The following is a 21,518-nucleotide window of genomic DNA, read 5'->3' as shown; positions in this document are numbered from 1 at the left end:
ACCACCACGAATATTCTAGGACCCAACAAATTTAAAGGTAATGGCATGCCTAAAGTAATGCATGTGTTAATAAAAAAGTTAGACTTTCAATTTGAATTTAAATTTATAACCGTCATGATAGTTAATATTAAATAAAATTGTGTCATATGTTATACTATTATAATTGAAATTTTCAAACATATATATAATACAAAAAACATGAAACTATTAAATACATTTAATTTTAAATTTCAAAATATTTCACATTAGTATCACAAAATGTGTAAGTAATCTCCTAAAGGCATAATCATGCACACTAATGTAGCATAAATAAATCTAGCATTCTATTACTTCTCTATGGCAAGTTGACCTCCAATAAATATAAATGAAGTACAATTCTTGGCTAGGTTGGCCATCAACTCCGCAGTTATTTTGAAGCTTGAAATTCCAGAACCTATTTGAAATAGCATTGGATTACCAAAGAGCCAACCAACCACACAGAGGTTTGTAGGCGAGAGTTTGGTCAAAATGGTTGATTTTGCAATTAAGCATCCACATCAGTACATCACATATTATTGCCATTAGATTTCTCCATACTTTCATCAATGCAGATACCGTTTACAATTTGCCAATTATAAAGCTGTAGTACATTCTCGAGAACAGCTATATCACTGCCAAAGACGGGAGAGATTATTGTGCGGACACCGGACGGTTCTTCAGTATCGAGCGCGGTACATTTTTGGGGCGACGTGATGCATTTTTATTGGTCTCCAGCTGAATCCGAACGCCGCACATAATAATTTTTCGATAGGAGGTGAAAAGCTCCACTTTTCTTATAAGATTCACCTTTTTTTTCAGACCTTGATATTTTTACCAGTAACTTCCCTGAACTAGTTTTCAACCTTGCAAGTGTTCCAACTGATGTTCGATAAACAATTTACTATGCTTAGCTTGTCAATTCAAGCTTTTCGTATGTGATGTAAGCTTTTAATTGACCAAGTTCCAAACTTTTGGGTACACTATAATGGCATGCATTTAATAGGTTTCAAGTATGAGTGGAAAGCAAACCCATTGGACTAGTTGATTATTTGTTCTTTGACAGCTACAGCATGTTTCTACAATGAATTCAGAATACTGCTAATAAACTTTTCTATTTGGTACATCTTCAGCAAGGGATTTCAATAATTCCTATTGTATCAGCAGTTCCAGTAAAAAAATCACACAAAAAATTTAAAAAAAAAACCAAAAAAAAAAACATGAATTGTTATCTCTAATTCTCTATACGCAGTCAAGAATAATACCTCTGCTTTTGATTAGCAGTGCAAAATAATCTCCCCTAACTCGTCTGCTTTAGCTTAAGATTATTAACAAAACCAAATTCTCTGCAAAGAATGTTTCGAATTTCTGGCAAAGGCCAATGATAAGTATAGTAAAAAAAGAAAAGTAAATTGTCCATCAACGCACAGGTAACCTAACCCTCCTGCCATACTGAATCCATGCCTGTTTTAAGAATATGAAAGCCCTTTCCTCAAAATAACATGACACCACTAACAAATTGAGAAATGTGCCCAAATGATAAGTTTTTTTATTGCAGATTCAAGTTGCATATAGACCAACTGGGAAAATAAGCACAGCGGACAAAATCACAAAGCAAAATGACACAAAGTTGGGATATAAGCCATTGCTTGACGATGACAGATAAAAATTGTTTGGTAAAATCAGAGGGAAAAGGATGAAATTTTGGGTCATTATATCTTGACCCAATTTTGATTAGTTTTCTGATAGAACTTAATAATCAAAAAAACAGACAACAATATAAAAAAATAAAAACTTCAAATAGATCCAAAAATAACACCAAAATAGTTGTTTTTACTAATGTCCAAACAAAGACAAATACAAGTTGATTTGTTGTTTGAGAGGTGAATCGTCTCTTCCACAATTTCCAGCAGCTACTAGTAGCCCAAACACCTCACAAAAACTGCCGCAAAAATTTAAAACATAACATAAAGCGTAAACCTCCATAATCCCCGCCTTAAACAGTCCAAAGCCCCTAATAAATGCCCCATAAATCTTTCCCAAAGAGCAACCCCCCCCCCCCCCCCATCTTTCCCAAAGAGCTCCCCCCAAAGCCTCTTCTCTTATAGGTGATAAAGGAGGTTCTTAGCCCCACCTGGGCAGCTATGCAACTGCAAGCCACATCAATACTCCCTTCCCAAAAAGTCACCTTATCCTCAAGGTGAAAAAAGCGAAACTGCTTCTCGATGGTACTGTAGGGCTCCCATGTCACCACACATTCTAGTAAATCCTTTCACTTAATCAGCACCTCCCTGATCCCCTTGTCTCTTTGGCGCACCCATTTCACCTCCAATGATTCTAATATCACATCCATATCCTCTAACAGTGTAGCCGGTAGTGCGGGCGAGGGTGTATGATTTCCAATGGCTTGTCTAAGTTGTGATACATGAATTACATATGGATGACTAAGGTATGTGACAATCGTAGGCGATATGCTACCGCGCAAATGCGCTCCACTACCTCATAGAGCCAAAAGTAGCGAGGGGAGAGCTTCTCATTCCTTCATCGAGCCAAAATCCTCTGTCTATAAGGTCGGATCTTCAGATAAACCCTATCCCCAACCTCAAACTGCACATCTCTCTTGTGTCCATCCGCTTGCTTTTTCATGATTTATTGTGCTCTCCGTAGATGTTCATTCAATTCTGCCAACATCCGATCTCTTTCTTCCAAGTACAATTACACTGATGACACTAGTGTGATGTTATGTCAATAATGTATCATAAGAGGCAGATCCCTCACATATAGAATTTTAATGGTGTTGTCTGGGTAGTTGTACGATATGAAATGTTATACCAATATTCCACCCAGGCTAACCATTTAGCCCGCATCTTTGGTGTATCAGATATCAAGCAACGAAAATAAGTCTCCACAATGCGATTTACCACCTCCGTCTGACCACATGTCTTAGGGTGGTACGATGTACTCCGCTTCAGGATAATCCCCTGCACTGAATAACTCCCTCTAGAAGTGGCTCAAAAAGAACTTGTCCTGATCGTACATAATGACCTTAGCTACGCCATGCAAACGGATCACCTTACTAATGAATGCAGCTGCCACCGACATTGCGGTATATGGGTGGAGTAAGGGAGCGAAATGAGCAAATTTGCTCAATATGTACACTACCACTAGAATTACAATGAACCCGTCTGATCTAGGTAGTCCCTCAATGAAGCTCATAGTCACATCTTCCCACACTTCAGGTAATGCTAAAGGCTGTAGAATACCACCTGAATCCATAGCCAAATATTTGTATCTCTAACACATGTCACAACTGGCCACCAACTCATCTACATCTTTACGCAAACCCACCCAATATAGCTCCGCTACTAGTCTATAATGTCTTCTAAGCTCCTGAATGCCCCCAAAGTTGTGCTATGAAATTCCTGCAACAAGTGAGGGATGTGTGGCGATGACCTCGAAAGCATAAACCAACCCTGGTATAGTAGCTTCTAACCCATCAAAGAGTAATTGGGATGGCTATCCTAGTCCTATAGTAAGTTTCCTCTGATCTTACTCAGCTCCTCATCCTGCTCGCTCTCAAACTTCAAGACCTCGCAATCCACCACTATGGGAATAGATAGAGCCATAATCTGAGGATCTTCACTATGCCTGAAGAGAGCATTTGCAATTTATTTTCTAGCCTGGGCTTATACTGGATCTCAAAGTCATAACCCAACAACTTGGAAAGCCACTGCTAATGCTCATTTGTCACCATACTCTCTTCTAATAAGAACTTCAAACTTCCCATCACAAAAAAAATACAACCCCCTAGCTCGCTTCTCTTGAACATTTGCCTCAGTCAGTCGCTTGAAATTTTCCCCTAGCAGTGCTCCTAATTCCCTATCCTTGTATACTTTGATAGGAAACACTTGTAGGAATCAAAATTTAGATGACTGAATTTGAATTTTCAGCAAGATCCCAAGCCAGAGTAAAGAAGAATTTTGGTAAAAACACTAGCGAGAAATAATGTTGATTGATAATGATTGATCAAAATAACAAGATACAATGGATCCTCAATTCGAGAGGAGGATCCGGCTCTCCCAATCTCTAGCCGGCAACTAGGACCCAAACCAATCCTAAGAACAAACTTAGAAAAAATCTCCTACTCAAAGCAAACAATTAACAGTAAATCTCAAAATAGCCCCTCCAATTTGATTTTCCCTCCTAATGACCCCTTAAATTTTTCTCTAATGATTGTTGGACCCCACTTGGATACAAAGCACAGGAGCCTTTGGGCGAAAATCCTGCTCCCGAACTGCTCCTGGGCGAAAATTATGCTTCCGCAGTTCCGCTACATTGTTTTGGCACAGGCCGATCCCGTGTGTTGGACCAGTCCCTCCTGAATCGGTCTACCAATACCCCCTCCCAAAGAACCACCTTGTCAGCAAGATGGAAATATGGTTCCTTCCTCAATTTTCTCGTCATCACAAATGGTGAGAACCTGAAGAGTTCGGTCCGTACATCTATGCCTAAGTGTATACCTCCACTCACATATGAAATGGAGCCCATTAGCCCTATTTTCTTATAAGTCTATTTCTGTGAGCTTCTGGAAGCTGTCCCCAGGTCTTCCTCTTACATTCTTCTCCTTCAGAGTCTCCCTAAGAGTATCTGGTGTCAGTTCCTTGGATACCAAAAAGGTGGTGGTTATCATATACGAACCTCCTAAGCTGCTTCCTTTAGTCCCTCTCTCCAGGTGCCTCTGATTCTCCACTAACTGGGCTCATAGCCTCTCCCAAATCACGAGGTCCATCACTCTAATTGCCACTCGAATCTTTGATTTCAACCCTTTCATAAAGTTCCCCTCACGTACAATTTTTGGAAGTCAGTCCAGTAGGTTGTCAAGTGATCAAAATGCTCACGGTATTCCACCACCGTCCCCTCCTACATTAGGGCGAATAACTACTCATAGAAGTCCCATTTTTTGTTGGTTCAAAAATGTTCCAACAAACAGCTCTTACTCCCTCTAGGTCTGTATGAGTCGCCTTGTATCCCTCAATTTATACCATGCAAAAGCTTTCCCTTCCAAGCACATCCCGGCTGTCATCAATCTCACCTCATCCGTCAACGTATTGACGGTAAAGTATTATTCCACCTTGTAGAACCACCCATGGGCATCATTTCCCTAAAAATAGGCATCTTCAACTTTTTTACCCTCGGATCTCCTCCATTCTCCCTGTTTCCTCCATAATTTATCATTTCCTAAGGGGGTGATTCCCCCTAAGTGTCCCAATCATCCCTTCTATGCTTGTACCCAAACATTTCGTCAACTTCCCACCTTATCCTTTCAAATTCCACACCCCTTGGATCATAAAAAATCCTTCTACTTTCAAATTCAACTCCCCTTCGGTCATAATTAGTCATTCCCCTTTCAAATTCCACCCCTCCTATCAAATTCAGCACCCCTTTGTTCATGCCCGACCTCCTCACATCTCTCCCTATACCCTATAACCAGCTCCTCCTTAAGAATAGGTTCTAGGGGACGCATTGTCTCTTCTCCCCATACCCTATACCTGACCTCCTTAGTAATATGAATATTATTTAGTGTGACCAGAAACTTTGTGTGATGGTGAGAAATTATGGAATCATATAAAGTTGGATATGGGGTCCGAACTTGGGTTTACCTCACATGAGATGGTTCAAATTCTTAGATCTTCTCTGGAGCATAATTTGAATTTGTACGCCTGAAATATATTTTTTAAAATCTCTTGTTATTGTTAGACCAATCCACTGGGCTGGTCCATACGAGAACCGGCTTACAGGAAATAGCAGAAGAATTTCTGCCTCCGCCTCCTGTATGCAGAGGAGCCGTTCGCTTAGCTACTCAAGGTGCTGTTTAGGAAGGTTTTTTAAGAGAGTTGGGAGGGAAATTTCAAAGTATGGGTTGTTTAGGGATTTCCTTTTGAATTGTATGCATTAAATTATTTGTTTCCCTAGGGTTAGGTCATCTTGAATTAAGCTGAATTTTGAGATCTCTTAGATTTAGGTTTTCTTTTGGGCTCTAGCGACGTCTAGAGATTTGGAGAGATAGATCCTCCTCTTGAATAGAGGATCAATTGTATCTTGCTGTTTTTCTTCTTCTACCAGGGAATTTCTAAGGTTTTCTCTCAGCTTTCCCACAGTTTTTTGAGAAAAATTGTTGTTTATTGCAGATTTTTTCTCTATTTTCTATTATTTTGGAATGTTTCCTATCAAATTGGTATCATAGCAAATTTTGGGACCTTTCGGCGGCTAATTCTGTGAATTTTAGTGGTTATTTTTAGGCCAAAGGAAGAGGGGTTTGCTATTTTCTGGAATGAAAATTCAGATTTCTTGAGTCCAACAAAAAGTCGGGTATCAATGGCAGCTAAAAAAGTGGATGCGTCGGAGGAAAGCCTCGAAGGAGAGATCGAACAAATGAAATTTGAAATTTCAGATTTACAAACTCAAGTTTCAGATTTAAAAAAAGAAATTTCAGTCATCCATGACAAGATCGATTCAAATCTTTTAATCTTGGGGGAGATGTTGAAGAAGGTGCTCGAGGGCCAAAGCAAAAAAATGTCATCGGAGGTAAAAGAAGTAATCGACAGCCAAGAAAGTGGAGAAAACTCTAAGCGAATAAGTCAAAGGGAAGATTAGGAAGTAGATATTTGAAATACAACAGAGAGAATACCTTCCCTAGAGCCTATTCCGAGGGAAGAGCCGAATAGAAGGTATGGGGAGAGGCGTGAAGAGATAGGAAAAGAACGAATGGATGCTGAATTTGAGAGGAAAACGGAGGAATTCGATAGGGAAAGAAGAAATTATGATCAAAGGGGGCTGAATTTAAAAGGATAGGGGTTTATTATTATCCAAGAAGTCCTAAATTTGAAGGGAGAAGGTGGGAAGTTGAAGAAATGTTTGCGTATAAGCGTAGAAGAAATGACTGTGATACTTGGGGAGAACCACCCCCTTGGGGAATGGAAAATTATGGAGGGAACGGAGGCGATTCGAGGGTGAGTAAACTGAAAATGACAATCTTTGAGGGGGAGGATGCGCACGGGTTGATTTACAAGATTGAAAGATATTTCGCCATCAATGAGTTGACGGAGGAGGAGAGATTGACAGCAACGGCCCTATGTTTGGAAGGGAAAGCTTTGGCTTGGTACCAATGAAGGGACATGCGACGACCCATACGGAGTTTGAGGGAGTTCAAGGATTGTTTGATAGAACATTTCCAAATATACAGTGGAGAAGACTTCTACGAGCAATTCTTCGCCTTGATGTGGGATGGTTCAGTGATAGAGTATTGGGAGAGGTTCGAGTACCTTGCTAGCCGATTGGACCGTCATCCTGAGACTATGCTAGAGGGAAATTTCATGAAGGGAATGACACCAAAGATCCGGGCAGCAGTTAGAGTGATGAGGTCTTGTGACTTGGGAGAGGCCATGGAGCTAGCTCAGTTGGTGGAGGATCAGAGACACCTGGAGAGGGACGGGAGGCAACAGCTTAGGATGCTCGTACAGGTAACCGCCACCTTATTTGTATCCAAGGAGCCAACATCAGATATTCTTCAGGGAACTTCAAAGAAAAGACTGCAGGAGAAAGACCTGGGAACCACATCAAGAAGCTCACAAAATGGAATTACAGGAGAAGAGGGCGAAGGAGCTTTGTTTCAAATGTGATGAGAAGTATGTTCTGGCGGACAGGTGTAAGGACCGAACTCTTCAGGTTCTTACCATTTGTGATGACAAGGGAATGGAGGAAGGTGTTGTCTTTCCACCTTGCGGACAAGGTGGATCTTTGGGAGGGGAGTATTGTTAGAGCGGTCCACTGGACCACTCCAATCGTTCCATACAGGACCGGCTTACAGGAAATAGCAAAAGAATTTTCGCCTTCGCCTCCTGTACGCAAGAGCAGATCGCTTAGCTCCTCAAGGAGCAATTTAGGAAGGTTTTTGAAGGGAGTTTGGAAGGAAATTTCAAAGTAGGGGTTGTTTAGGGATTTCCTTTTGAATTGTATACATGAAATTGTTTGTTTCCCTAGGGCTAGGTCATCTTGAATTTGACTGAAATTTGATATTTCTTAGATTTAGGTTTTTTTTTGCTCTAGCGACGTCTAGAGATTTGGGAGAGATAGATCCTCCTCTCGAATAGAGGATCAATTGTATCTTGTTGTTTTTCTTTTTCTACTAGTAAATTTCTAGTGTTTTCTTTTAGTTTTTCTACAATTTTGTGAGAAAAACTACTGTGTACTTCAGATTTTTGCTCTGTTTTATATTATTTTGGGTTGTTTCCTATTAGTTATCCATAATAGCTTTGTCCTCAGTTTCCCTGGCTTTGATTTTAAGTTTAGGTCGATTGGTTTGAGATGGAGCTGGAAGGTCAAGAGGGCAAACTCACTTTTCTCATCTTCCTCAATTTCAGTCTCCCTCTAAAGATGAGGTTTGGTGAAATAAGATTTTTGTTCATTAAAAATAAAGCCAAGATATACAAGGATTTTCTTGGGTGGAGGGGTAATAACATTTATAATCACTTTGGGTGTATGAATATCCAACAAAGATACATTAGACTAGTCTAAAATCTAATTTTCCTCTATTTTAATTGCGAATGTGAACATAGGCAGTACAACTAAAGATTATGGGTGTAAAGTTGTTATGTGTTCGGAATTCAGGTAAAAAAAGGATAGAATATCCATTGGTGTTTTTAATTCCAAGGTTTTTTAATGTAGTTAGTTTATGAGATATGTAACAGTCAGAAGGGCCTCCCCCTAATAGGATTTGGGTATATTGTGGTGGAATAGAAGTACACGGATGGAGGCTAGAAGGTGACCATTTTTTCTTTCTACAATCTCATTTTGTTGTGGAGTATGAATTCAGGAATACTCATGAATGATACTTTCTTTTTGAAAGTAGGATTTTAGGATTTGGTTAAAGTAATCCTTAGCATTCTCGGAAAGAAATTTCTTTAATTTTACCCCAAATTGGTTATGAATCATGGTGTGAAAATGGATGGTGCTAGCATCGGATATATTTTTCAAAAGAAAAATTCAAGAGACTCGAGTGTTGTCATCAATGAAGATCACAAAACATCGGGCCCTAGAGATGCTATGAATTTTTTAGGCTCCCCAGATATATCACTATGAATAAGATAAAATGGAGTAATGACATCTCTCATTTTTTGTTTGGAAAATAAACTCATTTATGCTTGGCTAACTCACAGGTTTCACAATGAAAAGAATCATTTTCCAACTTATAAAAAAATTTTAGATACATATTTTTTAGGACATCAAAAGATGGATTTCCTGATCTAAAATGATGAAGTCAAATAGTTGATATTTCATTAAATATAAATAACATAAAATAACCATTATTGATAATATTGGATTTGTTCAGCTCTTCCAGGTAGTACAATCCATTTCCCTCCATAGCAAGTCCAATCTTCTTCCTTGAACCCTTATCTTGAAATAAGCAACAAGTAGGGTTAAATAGGACTTCAAAATTATGGTCACTGATAAATTTTTGTATGGAGATTAGATTTGTGAATAAATGAGGTATGTGGAGCATATTTTTGAGAGCGGGAAGGGATATAAGGGTATGTCTCCTTATCATGCTACTGTGGTAAGAGAACCATCAGCAGTGATGATTTTTTTATCACTCGGGTAAGGAGTGTAGTTGATAAAGTGGGAAGTAGAGTGTGTCATGTGAACAGTGGTTCCTGAGTCAATAATCCATAAATCTTTCAATTAATTTTTAGAGGCACTTAATCTAATGTATATAGGAAACTTACTTGAAAGTGCAAGAAAAGAAGATGCACGTGATTTTTTAAGAGATACCATGAGTTATTTTAGCTTATAAATATATTATTTATTGAGTTCTTTGAAGCTAGACTGCATTTTTGACGTGGGCTGACTTGTTATAGTGTAACTTGTGATGTCCTCTTTTGTTCACTTCTTTGATTTCACTCCTTGAGAGCTTTCCATGTAGCTTCCAGCACGTTTCATTTGTGTGTCTTAATTTCTTTCAATAGCTGCACTAAAGTCTTTGTCTTTAAATTTTGAGGAATCCTTGCATTTTTTCTTTCATGGTGCCTCTTTGGTTGTCACCATTGTTAAACATTAAACAATTTTCAGCTCCAACCTATGTTGCACGGATACTCCTATTTAGGAGGCGTGCTGTATCGGACACGTGTCGGATACGGATACGCCTCCGATACGGCACGGATACGTGTCGGATACGGCTATGCTGTGTCCGATTAAAATATTTTTAAATTTGACTGGACACGCGTATCGGATATGCGTGTCCTATTAAAAAAAAACACGAAGCCACGATTTACCCTATTCTTTTCGACTTTCCACCGTTTCCGCTTAATATCCATATTCATTTATGCGGCTGAAACATTTCAAAGAGCTAGGTTTTTCATTTCCACGTACACAAGTGTTCATCTTCTTCGCTATTGTTGAAGGAGCGGCTCGATGACGCGAGCATAGAAGCAAATAGGATCATCCTTTGTCGACAAAGAGGCTTGACGACGCGAGCATTAAAGTCGTTAGGATCATCCTTCATCGACGAAGCGGCTCGACAATGCGAACAGTGAAGGTTCGTTTTCTTTTTTCGTTCTTCGTTTTCTTAATCATAGGCTCGGTATCGAAACTTGGTACCGCTTGGTACCGAACGTACTCGAACCGGATGTACTTAACTCCAGTACCGCTCGTTATTGAACTCGGTTACCCTCGATTGAACTCATACTCTCGTATCTGGAACGCTTCTGCTCGTATAGAACCAAATACCTCACGTAACTCATATACCAACTACCGCCGATTGCTCGGATAGAGAGAGTACCAAATGACCAACGCACGAAGAAGCTTTAAAACATTGCTCGATCTCGCTCGGGTATTCCTTCATAACATAAAAAATAACATTTTAATATAAATAAACACACTTCAAATATTACTCTTACAAAAAAAAAAATTTAGCCCAATAACAGTCGAACCACCCGCCAGGCAGCGCCCCCTTGGTGACCCCCCAGAGTCGCAAAATACTAACCCACTTTCCACTTAAATTTTTTCAGTTTCAAATTCATATTTTAATTATATAGATCCTTAGTAATAATGACTCTAGTGATAGGAATTGTCTGATTGTCCATCAAAACAATATTGAAATAACAAAACCTTTATGTTATGTTACAAAAATTGGGTAAAACATCAGAAAGAGCAATATTGCATTCAAATCAATTTTATGTAGCAACATACAAATGATCATATTATAGAGTGAAAGCCATTGTTGAAGATAAGTGTCATGAATCAAAGTTGCCGAAAGATAAGGCTCCATCACAAAATGCGAATTACAAAGAAAATCAGTGAGCTGATCAAAGATAAAAAAACTTCCAAAACTTATATCCACTTCCAAGCACTCATGCTTCATATCTTCATCATCTTCTGCAATTAGATGTGATACAGTCTTAAACAAAGGCCTTTTCGAATGGAGATTTGAACCATAAAAAAAAGAAACATGTTTAATTGCGGAGAAAAGCATTAATTTACAAATAGAAACAACTAGACAGAAATAAGCTAGAAGTTTTAACTCACTACTTCCTTTAACCTAGCCAAAAATCCCACATTATAAGAATGCCTTTACATATGCATGCCAAAACAATCTTGCAGATACTCCACCAGGTATAAGCATTAGAACGAAGTTGTGCAAAGAGAGGACAATATGAAAGGTCTCGAGCCACTAGAGGAGTTTTGGAAAGAAAAAGATTACTTTTGGACAGTACAAATCCACAAAGAACACCACTTATCAACTCATGTTGTAACAGAGAGCTTATCCTAAGTTTATCAAAGCTTTAAACTGTGAAGGACAGTACAAGGATAATTCTTCATTTCTAATTAATCAAAAAATTTATAATGTTACTTATTTCAATTTTTTTGTCATTTCAAATATTACACTTTAATTACTTTATGAATTTTTATGTATTATTTATATATTATAATGTCGTATCCGCGCCGTATTCGTATCCTGTATTTTTAAGAATTGGCGTGTCCCGTATCCATATCGTGTCGTATCCGTATCGCCGTATCCGTATCACCGTATCCGTATCGGTGCAACATAGGCTCCAACATTACCCCTCATCGGCTTTCCTTAGCACGAATGAGAGCAATGATCTCATTTAAATAAGGGTGTCTACTCTTTGCCAAGGATCTTAACTCTAACATGATAAAACTTCATGTTTAATCCTGCAAGAAAGTCATACACTCTATCTTTCTTATTAAAGTTTTCAAGATAGCAGCATCTTCTAGAAAATTGGCCTGTATGTATTTATAGTGATCAATTTATTGAAATAAGCTTTAAAGAAGAGTGACATATTCCGTTGTAGTCGTACTTCCTTATTTTGTGCTTCCCATCTTGACCTTAATTTCGAATATTTGGGAAGCATTATGAGCTTTGGGAAGGTTTGTCTGGCAGCATCTCATATGTCTTTTGTAATAAATAGGAACATAGATGTATTACTAATTTCAAGAGTCATAAAATTCCACAACCATGACATAATAATAATGTTTGCTTCATCCCATGCCCAAAAATTATGATCTACTTCTTTTGATCCTACTCCAAGGAGATGATTCATCTTTCCTTTCCTGTTCAAGTAGGTCTTCACAAATTAGGATCACTTCAAATAGTTCTTCTCATTTAAGCAATAAGCAGGTTGCAAATGAGATCTCCTTTTCATTGGTGCATTTTAGAGTCCTCTATTTGATCAAAGCTTTAAGAAGAATTAACTTCACACGTTGCAGTGTTAACGGATAATAATGAAGGTTATCTGCAAGATCCTGAGTAGCAATGAAGGCTGCCTAGAACTACAAACCTAAATTCTGGCAACGGCAATGAAGGACGATGCTTGTTGAGTATATAAGGAACTATAGCAGTACCTGTTTGGTTCAGTCCAGAGACACAAACAGGTTTCCACAATAGGCCCAATCCACCCCCACTATGAGTCACACGCACAAGTGGAATGGCAACGATCCTATTTGGCTCGATCGAAACTTCCAGTCCGCACGCAATTGAAACCTGGATGACTTCTTCCTCTCTCGTCTCCTTCCAGCTACACACGTGTGAGGGTTTTTGCAGACCACTACAGCCCGATTATTTCTTTTAGACGAGCAGCATGCACGCGAGGTTTTTCCGCCTATAGACGTTCCTGCCCGATTGTCTCTTCTAGATGAACCCCACGCGCAGGTTTCTTTCACTCAATCTCCCTCATCTCCATCTTGTTTCTCAAGAGATACCAACAATGAAGGCATGAAAATAAAAAAGAACTTCAAAATTTTGTAGGCAATAAAGGCTCTGATACCATGTTAAATTCAAAGAATTGGAAAGGGAAAAAGCTTAGCTTTATTGCACAAAATTATTTCTATTTATAGATCTATACAATATATCTAAATAAAAAAATAAATAACTACAAAATCATACATAATTGCCCTAATATAATCCTTCCTAAATCAATCACCTAAATATGGAAGAAGATTAGCATGATCCAGGTGGGCCTCCCACGAATTCCCATCTTGGTTGTGTGATCAAGTGCCAAAGAACGACTGAGATTTAACGTATTCTAACCTATCTAAGTTATTTTCCCTAAGGATTGGCTAAGGCCTTTTGACCTAAGTAGAGAAAAAATTATTGACCAAACCAAATTCATAAGACAAAGAAGAGTGAACACATAAGAAATATTACAATTAGGCTCAAGTGCTTAACATTAGGTTGAAATTATTTTAAGCTTGGTGTTGGAGCACGTTTGATCAAAAGGTCTTCAATATTTTTAGGCACAAAAAGCTACATGGTCAGCTATGATCATTATTTGGTGAATATTAAAAATACATTATCAATAATAGGCCAAAGTTATTTTATATAAATATGATGGAGCTGTGATCTAAATTAAAAAAAAAAAAAAAGATTGAATAACCAAACAATTCGTAATCAAGCTAATATTCCATTAGGGCTCACTACTATTTCCATATTCTTTTAGATAAGAGAAGAATGCACACATTAAAGTTTTCCCAAAGTATAAGACCTAAGGGCATATGTAAACGGCATAGTCTTAAAACTTAAAAGGCAAGATAATTTTGGAAAAAAAAAAGAATGTTCTAAAAGTGAAGAACTTCAAAATAAAATAAGCTTGAATATGGTGTATATATATATATATCCATTTTGATGCTAAGCATCGAACTGTAGAATTCTAGGTATAAAACTTTGTCTATATGAAGATTAGGATGATGAAAAGCATTCGCAGATTTGACAAAGAGAAAGTTGGGTCCAAGATACGTTGAACCCTTGCAAGTTATTGAAAGAATGGAAAATCTACTTATAGTTTACAGTTGCCATATTGTATGTCTGAAATTCACCATGAATTTAATGTGTCACTTCAAAGGAAAAGGGTATTTGATTTTAGGAATCGTATATCTGCTGAAGAAGTTGAGATACGCCCGAATCTAAGTTATAGAAAGGAGCCATAAAAGATTCTGGCTTATCATATTAGGAGAATAAGAAACTAACATATTTCAATGGTAAAATAGAGGAAAATGAGGGATTTAGGTGGTATATCAGTAAATACAATAATTTGAGTGTTAAATATGTATTTTCAAAAGTTTTGAGTGTTATGTATGTAAGAATCCCTTTTTTCTCTTTTTTACTTTTGTACAGTCATGACTAGTTATTATTTTTGCTCTGTTATATATTCCGGTCTGTAGCAATGTACTGCAATGCAATTATAATATATTTATTTCAATGATAAAGTGAAAAGAGAATTTTATGGATGAGTTTATTTTCGGTGCATTGGATGTTGTTAGTAGTTCTATGATTGTTGTTTGTTTTAAAGTTATAATTGGATGAAAATTCTAAAAAGTTTCCAAAACTCAAATCTTGTGATTTGTCTATTGCAAACCAACACGATATGACATGTTCAATATGTGGGTCTTGACAGGCTGGGTTATGACACAATACAATGAGCAAAATCTAGATGTTGCTTAAAGGAGCTACTACACAAGTTATATGTCTGAGTATCTAAGGGGTTGTTTGTTTGGCTGTAAAGTGAATGCAGTGTAAAATAAATACTTTGAGTTTATTTGGTTTGAGTAAAGTGAATGTACGGGAACTGATTTTTTTTGTTTGATTTGATGTATGCAGAGAAAAGAAAAAATGTGTCTCTACCAAAAATTGTAGTATTTGAGATATTTATCCAAACACCTTGAGTGCATTCACATCTACATGATCAAGATTGGTTGCATTAGGAAGATTTACACACCACTTGGAGAATCATCAACAGCAAATCCCTTCCAATAATACTTTCCAAGCCATTCAAACTGGTGGCATCATCCCCACATGTGACGTTCGAGTGCAGGTCATGAACCTGGATGGGTTCAACTTGATCACAGCTAAGCAGATCGCGATTGACATCAAAATTTTGCGAAATACTCTACCGTAGCAAGTATAGAGGCTGGATTGGCATTGTCCTGAGCTGAAAATCTATCACCTTGATGTCTGTCCCACTCGGCAGAGGTAGAGCCGAACACTTTTTCATACTGGTTTCTATCGACTCCGCCATGATCCTCCCAAAGATTAGCTGAAGAAGCCGAGCAAACGTGATTAATGATCAAAGGAACGACATCGAAGCAGTGAAGTAAGCTGAATAAGCTACTTCTGTAGAAGTCAACCTCATGTGAAGCACCGAAGTCTGTGCCGCGACAAAATAGAGAAAATTAAAAGCTTTCGTGGAGGAAGAAACGACGATGTTCCCGCCGCAGAAGGAAGATGTTGACCTCGATTTTGCCCCGACTCTTGGTCAAAGGGTTGACTTGGTCAAAGTTGACCAAGTCAGACCCCACGAAGCCTTGAAAATTCCATCTCTTCCTTTTCCCCTTGCTCTTGCCACCACCCACGCTAAGCAACTCAAAGTCGTCGGCCACCCTGCCTCCATCTTCCGCCGGTCAGCTCAGCCGCCGACAGCCACCGGCCTCCCGCCGACCAGCCTAGCAGCTCCCCATTGCCACAGCCTCCTTCTCCCCCTCCTCTTTCGAATTTCAAATCTGAAATTTGGGAGTTTCATTAGCCATTAAATGTTTCCTAAATTGCCTCCTTAATTCATGCAATCAAAATAAATTGAAATTGAATTTCGAATTTGAAATTCAAATTCAATCCAATTGATTGTTTTAATTTAGGAATCTTCCTTCCTTATTAAAACTTAAGTTTTAATTTAGGAACCTTCCCCCTCGTTGGGCTCCTCTCTCTCTCCTAATCACCCTATTAACTCCACAAATTCAGCCCAAATCTTCTCCCCATTGCCGCCCCTCTCTCCCTCCTTGGATTAATTTGAAATTCAAATTAAATCCCTCTCTTAAACCACTAAAATCTGAACTTTATTTCAGATTTCCTGCACCTCCCTCTTTGACTCACGGTTCGCTCGCTCGCCTCCCTTCTTTGGCTTCTTTACTTCCTACCACCATGCATGGCGGACCCCGAGTTTGAGTGGGGACTTGTGTTCGACGCCGACGGTAACCTCGACATTCTACAATCGCCATTCTTCGACGCGGGATTTGATTCCGACGAAGATACCGTTGGAGCTTACTTGGATCGGATCCTCCCGTCTCTCATCCGAGTCATCGACAGACAACGTCCAGACTCCGAGTGGATCATCGATGGCCGCCCACCCGCTCTTCCAAAACCGGCATCTTCCCCGGCAACGAGTCCTCTCGGGATTACTTGTCTATTAGTGGCATCGTTGAGTTTACTTACAATCCTCCTCCGCTAGCCCATATTTTCGAGAGCAATGAAAGGACCTCAAGGTGAAGGATCTATATATTAAATGTGTGGCATTTGTTATCCTAGCTATTTGCATTACTTAAGTTTTTTTATTGGATCTTATTGCGCAAAGGTTTTGTAATCTTTAATTGTAGTCGACTACCATGGCTTAATTTCTCTCTACTTTTCTTGAACTTTATTTGAGTAAGCTAGATTTTTATAGTGAAATGCAAAGTAATATTCTATTATTAATCTCTAGCGTGCAATTCTTAATTTTGCATGATTGCATCACATCAGCTTTTCTCTTTTTTGCTTTTGTGATTTCCTTTTTTGCTCAAAATGGACGGGTTTCTTTTACGTGCAAAATGAAGTATAGTTGGGGGGGAAACATTAGGATTTTATTTTACTTTACATTGTGTCAAACCAAACACCAAAAAATAAAAAAATAATGCATTTAGTTTACTTTGCATTCACTTTTCCACCAACGAAACAATCCCTAAGCAAATTTTGTAAACATCACCAAATGTCCAAACAAGCAAAATAAAATAAATTTAATAAAAATATAAAGTACATACATAAATTAGCTTTAATGAAGAATTTATCATTACAAATCTTTTATTTCCATAAAAATTTTAATTTATAAAAACTAAACGCTATTGTATACCTAAAACTTATTTTACTAGTTGATCAAATAACAGAGCTTGACTGATTTGGCCAATCGATTTCCATGTGAAGTTAACCGACCTGACTGACGCCCAATGAAAGGCGGGCAGTTGATTTTGGTCAACTGCTCTCTAATTGAAATCACCCATTTTTACACATTGTACAAAGTTCTAGCCATAAAAAGGACATGTCTTTTTATCCCAAATCTTCTCATGGCTCATTCTTATTAAATAGAAGCTCACAGAAAAACATCTCATCTTATTGAAGAAGATTTGTAACATCATGGTGATAAAAAAATTTAAGTTTTCAAAAGTTAAAAATTAAAACATCTCCCATGTCCCTCCTTTTTTTTCATGATAAGTAATAGCTCGCTATTTTTCTTATAAAAATACCATTCAGTATATTATTTAAATCTTTTGCAACTTCTACAAGTTTTGTTAAGGTCCATGATGTCTAAAAGTGCATAATGCTTTGTTTTCCTTCTTTCAAGTTTCTTCTCACTCTAGCCACATGCACTCTCCTCCTTGGAGGAATATTTATGCCAGTTGGCCTAATGTGATACTTGGATCTTTTTAAAGTTCTATCCTTCATTTAGCGAGGAAAGTTTCTCAAACTTAATTTTTTGGCTTTCTATTTTTAATATAATTTTGTTAAGCTTGACAAGTAATGGTGCAATAGTGCTCCCCATTGCAAAATCTCAATTCACTTACAAATCTCTTGTTAGAAGTATATTAGCTCTTTGGTGATATGCAACCATTTTTGCATGAGAGTTGACTCCTTCGTCGAAGAAAAAGATATTAAGGGTGTTGCCTTACCAGGAGAAAAGGAAGTTGTGGGTGGATCTTTAGTCCGCAAAACAGAATAATTGTAGGATTGGTGAAGAGCACAAGAAAAGGACTAATTTCTGTCATGGTCGTAAAAAGTGGTAGGCTTGCAAGGCTTTATTGGCCTTCACTCATGCTGGAGGTAATTGGTGGAATTCCAAATAAAGTGCTTGGGAAGTTGACTTGAGCTTGAGAAAAAATTGATCACAATAAATCTTTGTATGCATTATTGTTTGTCTTTATTATTTTTACTTGCATCACTTGGGTCCTGTAACGCTCTAACATTTGTTCACTTCATACTAGATGAGTTTATATTGCTCACATTTATTTTCCTGGACCTACTAATATAGTCAAGCAGTTCACATCTTAATTTGTGTGTTAATCTCATATTTTCCTCCAATTACATATTTGCAACTGAGCGTCTTTCAATGGTTACAATCCCATCCGCTTGGGTGTGATGATCTATTTTTGTCATACTTTGTTTAATTACGTCACATCTCAATTAATAGTTGTAATGTATACTCACTTGGGTGTGTTAATCCATTCTTGCAACGTTTATTTTATGCATTTATTTACAAATCTCTAGTCCACCCCAAAAGTTCGATGTATTGATATTTCATCTACATTTAAATTTTCTATTCCGCAATTTACTTTTGAAAACACCCAATTCATCCCTCCTTTGTGCTTAAGATGAAGATGGGGTCCCTTGTTGCAATTTGTAAACTTCCCCCTTCAATATCTGTTACTTTAAGCAACTTTATCCTTTCTCCTCAATCTTGTACTCCATATAAAAGAATGAAAAACTCACATGAAATATTTCAATCTCCATGGTAAATGATGAAAAAATAGACTATAAAATAGAATTAACTTACTCCAATGGAAACAATATATTTCCCATATAATGATATAAAGGATCAAACTAAAAAATAACAAACTTTGTGAGGGGATAAACCTATAGTACTCCCAACAAGGCCAAATTCATTTAAGAAAATGTGATAATAGTTTACATGCCAGGGTAAGATGACAATTTTGAACACAAATAAATAGTGAATTTCTAGAAATGAAAGACATCTATACCTCTTTTCCCATCACTAAATAAGAAATTCAGAGTTGTCTGATAATTAAAGATCCTAAAAGATCAATTATGAAATTAAAGTACTCCAACAAAAACAATAAATTTCCTGCATAAAGGATCAAACCATAAAAAAACAAAATTTGTGAGGGCATAAATCTATGGTACACCCAATAAGGGAAGTTTTGTTCAAGTTAAAAAAAAGTATAATAGCTTACATGTCGTGAAGATTACAATTTTGAACACATAATTATTAAATGTCAAAAATATGAAAACGTCTATACTTCTTGTCCAATCACGAAATATGCAATTTAGAGTTGTCAAATAATTCAAGATCCTAAAAGCAACATTAATGAGATCCAGATTTAAAGGCTCATTTATTCTGGAATTTAGGCATGATAATACCTTAAATAATGAAGGAATCGTCATGTGCCCCATACGATAGACCAAATATATGCCAGTAACCAGAACTGTACAAGCCACCGAATTTTCCAAATCCACCTTAGTCCGCAACTTTTCATGTTGGATAGCTTTTTTAGAGCAGTTGAAAGAATAATGATGCAATGCTGATGTGGTAAGATTCTTTGGAAAATAGAAAAATTAACTGCCTGCTACAAACATTGCAGATTATAACCTCAAAAAATTAAATGTTAATGAAAAAGATATATATCAAATAAAGCATGTTATCGCCAAGCATAACCTCCATAAAGGAGATGGGCTTAGGGGAATAAGTGAGCTCAATTGACTCAATTTTCACAAGCTAACTCAATCTCAACTTATTGATTAGACCAATAGCCAAGCTTATCTTACAATTAAAGGGTGCACATACGCAAAACATGAACAAGCAAGGTCTTAATCTAGCAGGTTTGCTAATTATCGAGGTAAGAACGAATCAACCTCTAGTTTGCTAAATTTCAAAAAAGAAAATGGTCAAATTTGACTTATTTATTATGGTTTATTATATAGACAAATACAAGCCAAACGTGAACAACAAGTAATTAGATGACCATCACATGCATCTACAATATTTAGATTGATTTTCTAATTGGCGGCTTTGATGAAGTGACATAAGTTTTGTGATTGTAATAGTGTAGGTAAGCAGGCAGGTATGCGCTTTGTGTCTAGTATGCACAGCTTATAAATCCTATTCAAATTTGACTAGTTTACTTAATGAATTAGTTGAGCTAGAGCAAATTAATGAGTTGAACATAAGTTGTTCAATAACATTAGACAAACTTGAAAGTTCTATAAACATGGCTCAACTTGCCAGCTCCACTCCACTCATGGTTGTAATATTTTTGGGATACATTAGTAAATGTTAAAAACTTAAGGTTTGAATGCTAGAGTTTAAGAACATAATGAAGTATCCACCCCTTGACTTATAATAACAACATTAGTTCAAGTAGGCTACCCAAAAAATCAAACTTTGATAATTTAGATTGATTGTGTTTAGCTTGAAATCAACTTGAAACAAATATCTTTCAAATGAAACCAACTCAATATCAAAATAATTTGATTGCACGTTGGCTTGAAATTATTTCAAGACAAGTTGGAAATAAGAAAAGAGGTGTTGGAAAAAGAAATTGAACCCCAGACCTTCTGCATGTATGAAGAAATGCTAACCGCGGACTAACTCATTCAAATTTTAGACACTAAGTGATGTGAAACTTACATGGGATAACATGAATTGCACGTTAGAGATTAATGAGAGTTTAACTTTGCAATGTTAACGATAAAATCTAGCTTACTCAAGTTGGATTCAAGAAAAATTTGTGATAGATTAAGTTAACGGCATTGATTACATTTGAGCATTACAAGAGTCTTGCAAAAGATAACCAAAAGAAAATTGATAAAGCAAATAGCTACTACTAAAGCCACACGTTTAAAATTTAGACCATTCACCTAGAGGTCCGGCAATCTCTCTTTGAAGTGGAGGCTAGCGGAAGAGAATAGCGAGCAAACTTACCGATACCACCAAGACACATGTGACACCGAGAGGACTCGTCGCCGGGGAGGAAGCAGGAGTTGGAGAAGCGGGCGAATGACCTTGGATGATCCACTCGTAATCTGAAAACTATTTGTCAATGGCGTCCACAAGGGTGGGGAGGATCCGATTCAAATAGTCTTCCACGTTGTCGTCGAACCCAAATCCCACGTCGAAGAA

The 21,518-nt window shown here is 37.4% G+C and overlaps 1 protein-coding gene across 6 annotated transcripts in view; it reads right to left on the bottom strand.

The window, feature by feature from the left end:
- Positions 1–409: 409 nt before the first annotated feature.
- LOC110103985 (pentatricopeptide repeat-containing protein At2g30780) overlaps positions 410–21,518 on the bottom strand; it is a 30,588-nt gene continuing 9,479 nt past the window's right edge. Inside the window, exons 3-4 of one of the 6 annotated variants that reach the window (XM_020832897.2) lie at positions 19,760–19,962; positions 410–1,094 (exon numbers count right to left, since the gene is read on the bottom strand). The gene's annotated coding sequence lies outside the window, so the exon portion shown is untranslated. Of the gene's footprint in view, positions 1,095–12,007; positions 15,732–19,432; positions 19,966–21,518 lie in introns of those variants that run through there. The other 5 variants (XM_020832899.2, XM_028700750.1, XM_020832898.2 and 2 more) reach the window with 5 other exon arrangements.

The sequence above is a fragment of the Dendrobium catenatum genome, unplaced genomic scaffold, assembly GCF_001605985.2.
Source record: "Dendrobium catenatum unplaced genomic scaffold, ASM160598v2 fragScaff_scaffold_142, whole genome shotgun sequence".
NCBI lineage: Eukaryota > Viridiplantae > Streptophyta > Magnoliopsida > Asparagales > Orchidaceae > Dendrobium > Dendrobium catenatum.
This window is presented reverse-complemented; position numbering and strand designations above follow the sequence as displayed.